This window comes from Aegilops tauschii, chromosome 3 (assembly GCF_002575655.3).
Source record: "Aegilops tauschii subsp. strangulata cultivar AL8/78 chromosome 3, Aet v6.0, whole genome shotgun sequence".
In the NCBI taxonomy this organism is placed as follows: Eukaryota; Viridiplantae; Streptophyta; class Magnoliopsida; order Poales; family Poaceae; genus Aegilops; species Aegilops tauschii.
This window is the reverse complement of record NC_053037.3, coordinates 117,219,440-117,228,005: the sequence shown is the minus strand read 5'-3', so window position 1 is coordinate 117,228,005 and position 8,566 is coordinate 117,219,440. Positions and strand designations below refer to the sequence as shown.

The following is an 8,566-nucleotide window of genomic DNA, read 5'->3' as shown; positions in this document are numbered from 1 at the left end:
CAAGCAGAAAAGGCCAATAACGGGCCGTAAGTAACCGAATGCTGGAAATGAGCCCAAGAATAAATGGGCCCTGAGAAGGCCGAAAGATAACACGGGTTGGAAACGGTCCAATGGAATAATGGGTCGTTAATGGGTATAAAGGGGTACACTGTTCATTGCGGGCCAGATTCACCACGGGTCGTTAATGGGCCAAGAGTTACAAATGGCCTCGTATGGGCCGAAAGACATCATGGGCCATACATGGGCCGGAAGTTATAACGGGCTGGAATCATATTGGACGGCCCAGATGAAGCTACTGGGCTTAATTCCGATAGGTCATAATGGGTCGTGAGTTAGCGGGTCGTAAATGGGCTATATACGAACAGGCCGTTAACAGGCTTTCCGTGGGCCGACCCGTTACCTTTTGACCAAGTCAAACGGGCCGGCCTTTTCACCGGAATGGGCCTCTGTTGGGTCGTGCCACGTGTCGACGTATCATAGGTGCCTCCCGTCCAATGAATGGATGACATCTGTCCCAACGGTGAGCCAACACGTGTTTCCTCCGGCCAATGAGAATTTTACACGTGGAAAATCCTCATTGGTCAAGGCTGTTAGCGGGTTATCGGATCCAAAACCGGACCCGATAGCTTAACGGCGACCCGTTACGGTGGATGCCATGTGTGGGTCACCCTTGACGAAAGCACTTCAATGACGCGCGATTTATCGTCATGGAAGTGGACACTCCCGTGATGATAATTTTAATAATGTCATTGAACACTTCTACGACAGCACAGGTATGATTATCTTGATTCTGTCATAAAATTGTCATGGATGTACATGCATGACAGAAAACGTGACCTACTGTGACAAACACGTACTTTCATGGAAGTGTCTTTTTTTCGTAGTGCAACATTTTGGTTCCTATTTGCGGGAAAATCATGGTCCTGACTGCTCCGAGACAGATGGGGTTCAGCGTTGGATGACTTCCGAGGTCTGGATAGCTACGTTCGAACGGTTTGAGGGTCGACGTTGAAGATGTCCTCACGTGCTCACAATCACCTCCTCTCACCTTTTCGCTGCCCTTTCCCAACCATGGGCACTGCAGGCGAGTGCACATAGGATGAAATGAGAAGGGGGGGGGTTGTAAGATTATTGAAGTGACAACAATTGGATGTGGAGTTGATTGGGGGGGGGGCAAAAGGAACAAACTCGACTTTTTCAAAGTTAACAAATAAGTAGAGTATAGCGTTTTGGAGCTCGGCCTCCATGGAGGGCATTTTTTTTTTGAAAATTTCAAATTCAAACTTCTCAATGTAAAAAAGAAACTGGAAATAATTGTACAAGTGCACAAGGATGTGATACGTATGTCCGTAAGATTTCAGGATGAAATGCCTTGAAATTCGAGTTGAATGAAAATAAAATAAAATTATAGACTTTGATGATGAATAGTGCATATACTAAAAGGCTGCATATTTGTTTTCTTATGTAGCACTCATTTTAACATATTTCGTCCTAAAAATTTACACACTTGTATATTATGTCTTTAAGTATACGTGTATGTTTACAAAAATTGAGATGTACATATATGATTTTTGATCATTTCAAACTCGACCTCCATGGAGGCTGAGCACAATTCAACATTTTCGTAACAGACAGTTATCTAATCCCTCTGTCTCATAATATAAGAGTATTTTTATTCCCTCCATCGAAGTAGAATGACACCTCGTCGGAGTAGGATCTAAAGAAACTTTATTCAGCGTCGTCATCGTCACCGTCGAAGCTAAGACGGTGAACAGCCTAAAAACCTAAACTACGAGAGTAAAAACAGATCCACACGCGTGGATTCGGCGACCCCTCTCACCACCGACGCTCGAGGTCACCGGCGAAGGGGAGTTGTCGGAAGGCGGCGGTAGGGGAGACTCTTGGCGACGAGATCACTTTTATTTCTCGAGCGAAAGAAAGAAAGGCACTAGTACTCTAACATATTGTAATCTACCGATATAAAGAAGACATACAAAATGATCATTTTTTTTTTGCGGGTGACATACACAATGTATTAAATCAACATAACATTGGTTTATTGATATGGCATCTAAAACGTGTACCCAACATATCTTCTTTCCTTCATATACTTGATAGATTTCGCTGTGTAGATCTATTGTCTACGAAATGATAGTAAAAGTAGACATTAAACCCTTTAAGAGTCGCGCAAGGGGCGGTCGATGGCGCTGTCCAGGTCACCAGCGATTTTACTGTGCTCGTTTCTCAAAAGAAAAGAAAAACGTAGAGGGAGAGAAGAAAAAGGGGAAAACGCGTTGATCCGGCAGGGGCTCTTTTTCATCTCTCACCGCAGCCTCCTCTCTCCTTTTGCCTTTCCACTTCCCGAAGCTAGGGTTGCCGCCGCCGCCGCCGCCGCCGCCCCATCTCTCCTCCGGCACCGGGCACCGAAGGAAGGCCGGCTTCTCCCACATATCTTCTCCTCTTGATTGCTACCTCATAGCAAGGCGTGGCCCAGCTCTTCACCATGGCGCCGACAGCAAGGCAGGCAGCGCCGCGAGCTCTCGTCACGAGGAAGCCGCAGGAGGACGAGGTCAAGCCGGACTAGGTCGATGCGCCCCCCTGCCATACCTCCTTCTTCTCTTGCGGGTTGGTTGCTGGCTTGCTGCTGTTTCTGGTGCCGTTCGTGTCCGACCGGAAGGGCGTAGCTTCTGTCTGTGTCGCTGCTCCTGAGCTCACGCATCCACATCGGAGGCTGCCGCTTGCAAAACTGCTCTAAGCCTCTAACCCGAGGAGCTCGTTGTCACCATCGTGTAGAGGAGCACCAGGCTGCATCATAAGACGCCTCAACAGCGACCGACGAAGTCGTCGAGCCGAGGTGAGAACCCCCTTCGGCCCTTCCCACGCCTTCCCATGCTGCCCCCTCCGTGGTTATTAGCCGCTAGCCGTATGTACTGCCGGTGAGAGCGGGGAGGAAGAGGAGGCGGAAAGGGAGATGAATCTGGGAAGGACAATTTTTTTTTTTTTGTGCTATCTTGCTTCAATTGGAACCAATAGTTTCGTGCCATGACTTCTAGATTTTAATCTTACTTGACTGTGTATACCTTGTGTTTGATGAAATGCAGACATGCAAGCCTTTTGAGTGAGTTCCTCCATATTTCATCAATTCAGGTTGGTTCATACACATCACAGGTGATTCTTATGCTGATCAGTTCATTAGATTATGAATTTTGCTTGTTATTGCTGATCTCAGATGCTTAGTTTCTAACTTTATCTCAAAACTCTGTCCTCATGTGCAGCAGGTGTTGATTTGCAAGTAGATGGTTGAGTAATAAAAGGAACATACTGATTAACTTGTTCGCTGCTTCCTCTGCTGCTGCCCAGCTAATGATGTTCACTTTTGCTTTGGCAAAATGTTTGGCCGTGGAAGGAAAGCCTTTTGGTGTGGTGAGGTGAGTTTTGCTTGGCTGCTGTAGATTTGAATTCAATGCTTATCTCTTTCATGAGCTGTTTTACCAAGGGTAAGTTGTCGTTTGAGAGCGCCAGGTAGAATTGAACTGGCATTGTTTCTTATGTTTCTTTACAACCCATGTAGCTATCAAGACCTGTGCTTTTTATGGATTATTACAACTGAATTTGATATGAATTTATTATGTATGTTGGTGTTTTAGAGCTGTAGATACAACTGAATTTGGTACATTCTGAGTAATGCACAAAATTGGCCATGGTCACAAGACACAAGTTTTACATTCCAAGAGCTCTGTAGTTTGCACTTGCACAGATGATCAACAAGCAGTGAACAAATGGACCGATGTTCAGAGTATGTAAGATTGATCGAGCACGATTGTCAAGTTTCACTTTCACTGATGATTACACAAGTATGTGCTCTAAAAAAGATTGCAGAAGTAATGTACAAAGGAAGTGTAACAAAGCATGAAAGGATATTTAATTTAAAGTTGATTGTTTAGCCAGTCACCAAACTGAACTGCGTCCTCTACCTTCTTTCCTTGATTCTAATATATATTTTCCTTGTATACAGCTACAGAATTAATGGTAGCCCCTGGCAAATGTTGAAGTTTTTTCATGTAACAAGACCACAACTTTGAAAATTAAGGTAATCCCACAAATCATACCGTGTCGACGCACTATGTTAGCTTCAACATATATGCGTTAAGTATGATCACCATATTGATAACGTGTTTTTACGACATTGGTTTTTGCATTTTATCCAACAAACAGATCTTCAGTGCTTTTTATCTGTCGTTTGCATTCACATTGGATACATTTGCATGTGGTGATATCCTTGTAGTTCGAAAAAAAAACTAGATCATTCATGTTTTCTCTCTCAGTTTTAAGGGTACACCCTCTATCTCCATACGACTTGTAGACCAGCCTTGCTTTATTATACTTAGGACTGCATAATTCTCACTATTTATATGAAACATACAGTATGCACAAGGTCCAGTTACTAAATTAAAGTTATTTATTTTTTACCAATTAGATTGCTGCAAGCTAACAGGCCATACCATCGTTCTCCATGATATATGGCTTGGTATTCAGGAAAAAGTAGATGTCCTTCGAACTCGTGTCCTTTTTCTCTGAATATATGAAGCTGAAGTCTAAACATTTAGACCTTCTCAATGTTGGCTTCGTGGTGTTGGGGGTGTGGCATCGTCCTCGAAGTGAAGGCGCAGCGACCTTGAGTCGATCGCAACCTCAAGTGCTTTCTCACATGCTTGTCTTGATTGGTTGTTCCCCTACTTGTAATGACATCTTTCATTCTTAACTAATGCTTCCGAGTCGTTAACATATGATAATTTCATATAGTTTGGTCAGCAAAATCGATTTCGCCTACTGAACTATGTTAATGATGGCGTACGTGACCCACTGAACCAGACACGCCAATGTGCATAATAACAAGACTGAGATCAGGGACCCGACCAGTCACCCTAATGTGCATAGAAAAGATTGAAGGGTGATGCCACAAGAACCGATGAGGAAATCAAACTGAGGTCAGCACCCCTCCCCTATATCTTCTTGCCTGTGCATTTACATAGTTGAAAAAATTGATCTGTATTCTGAAAAAATAATCCTAAATTTTTTCATGTTGCTTGTTCGACCTTTGAGTTACAGTACTACTTGAAAAAGGCAATCTGTACTTTGAACTATAATCCTAAAATTTCCTGGTTTCTTGTTCGACTCTCGAGCTACAATTTCAATTGGAGGTGAATATCCTTGTTGTTACATGATTGTAATGCTACAAATGTAATCTATATTTTTCAGGGTATATACGGTTATCCTATTGAGATCCAAGCTCTATTGTACATGAAATTAAGATGTGCTCTTCAAATGCTTAAGCCGGATGGTGAAGGGGAGGACTTCATAGAAAAGGTAGGGCAACCAGGGGCGAATCTAGCTTGTAGCCTGTGGGGGCGAATGCCCCCACTCGTTTTCTCAGCCCACTTGTACTAGGCTCGTAGTACAGAGCGTTGCCCCCGCTCAGCTTAATATATTTGCCCCCACTCAATCATTTTTCTGCTCTAAATTCGAAGCCCATTTACGAGAAATAATGAGATACAACCCAATACGAAGAGGCTGCCTACTCGGATGAATGGAAACGAATTAACACAGCACGCACGTCACGCACGGGAGTGCGGGAGTTGCCGAGTCGGAGTTGCTCAGATGCGTTCGCCGCCTGGCTCCCTGACGTGACAAGCCGCCGACGCCTTCCGCCCTGCGCTGCACCTGCATGACGTGCCTCCGGCGGTCGCCTCGATCCGCGGCCTGCAGGCCGGCTGGCCGTCCGTCAGATTAGCACAAGGAAGACGTTGCGCCATTGATCGATCAAGGTAAGTGGTAAACCCTAAGATGCGTAGGTTCAGTTTCTTTCTTCTAATTTCCAATTATTGTTATATTCCGATTTTCATGTTAGAGAGGCAATCGTATCAAATATCCATGTATTGAAATTTTAATATATGGATTGGTAATCGTATCATATATGGAACGCTGATTGAGTTAGCTTAGCTTAATAATTTTGTGTAAATAAGTATGTGGAATAGACTAAATCTTTGAATGTTAAACTTTACTGTATGTCAAAATTTTGAACGCTCATATATTTGACATTGACAAGGAAGCTAATGAAGAGATTCTTTGGAAAATCAACAACCCACAATATGCCTAAAGAGGTGACAATTAAACGCTTCCTTGGGAAAAATCGCCGTGGGATGAAACAGAAGGAGGTAATGTGCTCAAGCTTATTTATCTATGAATTTTTACATTCTCTCTAGATTGAAACATGTTTCTATTTTCTTGCAGCTTGAAGACTACAAATTAATTCAAAACGGTCAGGAACAGCATATTGATATTTCTCAAGTTATTGCGCCTTAAATGGTTAGTTTATTTTTACTTTGGCAATGAACTTGACATAAGTATGTGTGTGTTGACATTATCTTATAAGGAAATATATGATTTTACTTCTTACACACTGTATTTTTTTAGGGGTCTTACACACTGTGTATGCTTGTGTGTTTAGTTTTTTAAATGATCTAGCCATTAGTTCGTGCACATCCCTTTGAAGAAAAAAAAAACATACACATCTTTGCCCCCTCTCAGTTTTCATCCTGGCTCCGCCCCTGAGGGCAACGACTGCATGCATTAACCTACCACATGAGAAATTACTTTAGGCTTGATTTCCCACATCTAAATAACATCTCTAGATACAAAACAGAAGAGTACTCCCACATTGCTGTGAACAGGTCATCATTGTTTAATTTCCTTTTTCTTTTTCTTTTGATCCGACTGGCATGGAAAATGATGATTCACTTAATAATGTCATCTTTTTTTTTTCTGTATATCTTGCTAAGTAAAGCTTGACTTTTGTTAATTAGGCCAAAGCTTTCATCCCCTTTACAGAAGAAAACAAATAACTTGATGCTAACATGAGTTAGTTTGCTATCTGTGGAAGACGAATGTGTGTGAACCCGTGTGAAAATGCTTAGAGAAGTATCTAGGCGCTCCAGCAATACAAGTGCGCACAGAGGTTCGAAACATGCCTGGCACCTTTATAATATCTTTAATTAACACATTAACTTGACTGTGTTAATACAAATTGGGTGCAACCTGAATTACATAGGAATCACCTTTATAATATCCCTCATAATTATTCTGTCTTCAATAAATCCAGCACTAGGTTGTTCAAACTACAGCATTCCTGAATAGTACAGTATGATGTATCACTTCTTTTAGATTCCTCTCATTGGTTCTCTTTATGTTCCCACTACTTTAAGGTTCACTACACAGAAGACTACCTCCAGAAGTGCATTAACCAAGATCATGATGCATTGCCAATCAAGCTTGCAGATGGCGAGGTCCCCGTCGTCTCTCGCCTCATCACAGGGAATGACAGGATGACCACCATCACAACCAACTGGACAGAGTTCCACTGTCATGCAAACATGCATGAGGGTGACATCTGCGCCTTCTACTTCAGACGCAAGGCAAGGTGTACCGCCAATGATCGCGATTATCTCCTATAAATATAATCCATGTATCGTGCTCATGTTTATTGAACCTTCTACCTCTGTTCCTTGCCTTACTATTGAACCACCTTAATTATCTAGATATCAACATGCTACCTATGTGTTGTATGTGTTTATCACCGGGATTAATTTCCTTTCTTCCACTGTCACTTCTCTTATACTCATGTGCATTGCTGCCGATACATTACAATTTGTTCCTGATGCCTGCATGAAGCCAGTCATTACTGTCATGCAAATGCGTTAACAGGTACGGTGGCCTAATTAGTAGCGCACAATAACGCATCATGAGGCGCCACCAGGTGGCGCACCAACCACTAGTACACATAGGTTTACCACATGTGCTTTAGCTGGCTAGCTCTCTAAGAGCATCTACAACCAGGCATCCCAAACTCACCTCGAACACCCGAGTGAAATGATCGGTCAGTGACCGGTCAAAAAAACCAGACCCAGACGGGCGCCTCAAACGGGTCTCAAATGTCCGGACTGACCGACACCTCTCGTATCCAGCCTAAATACGAGGCAGACATGGGGAGGCCGGCGCGTGACGATATTATGGGACTGGCGTTCAGGTCCTACATGGAAACACTTCGAAACCCGGCAGTCTGAAGCTCGTCACCTCCATCGCCGCGTGGCGCCGCTCAGGCGGGCCATGTTGTGCCCTAGCTCGGATATTTAAACAGGGCGCCAACACCGAAACCCTATCCATCCACATTTCCCCCCTCCCGTCCGCCGCCGCCGCCATTTCACTCGTCGTCCACCACTAGTAGTAGCCATGCCCCACGCCGCTATGTAAGGAGCTACCAATATATAACGCCGAAGCACCAGTTGCAGCTCCTTGAGCAAATCCGAGCAAGGAGCGAATCCCTAATTGCCGCGGGGCTACCTCCAGACACGGTGGATCTGGAGGAGGGCTAGGAGAAGGAGGAGGATGAGGATGAGGTGGAGGTGGAGGAGAATGAGGAGGAAGAGGAGCAGGAGGAGGATGAGGAGGATGCGGGGAGCGCGAATCAACAGGCGATCCTTGATTCCCTTTGGTCGGAATTGGCGGCGGA

The 8,566-nt window shown here is 44.0% G+C and overlaps 1 long non-coding RNA gene across 26 annotated transcripts; it reads left to right on the top strand.

Annotated features, from left to right (window-relative positions):
* Window positions 1-2,277: 2,277 nt before the first annotated feature.
* Window positions 2,278-7,663, top strand: LOC109739384 (uncharacterized). 26 transcript variants are annotated; one of them, XR_012204410.1, is made up of 12 exons: window positions 2,278-2,854; window positions 3,102-3,168; window positions 3,276-3,428; window positions 3,648-3,796; window positions 4,016-4,090; window positions 4,478-4,724; window positions 4,804-4,988; window positions 5,260-5,367; window positions 5,529-5,825; window positions 6,107-6,215; window positions 6,292-6,366; window positions 7,263-7,663. It is a non-coding gene; the product is annotated as an uncharacterized lncRNA (long non-coding RNA). The 26 variants fall into 26 exon arrangements; XR_012204419.1 differs by having other exon boundaries at window positions 2,284-2,854; window positions 3,102-3,147; window positions 3,279-3,428; XR_012204406.1 differs by having other exon boundaries at window positions 2,284-2,854; window positions 3,279-3,428.
* Window positions 7,664-8,566: the final 903 nt, after the last annotated feature.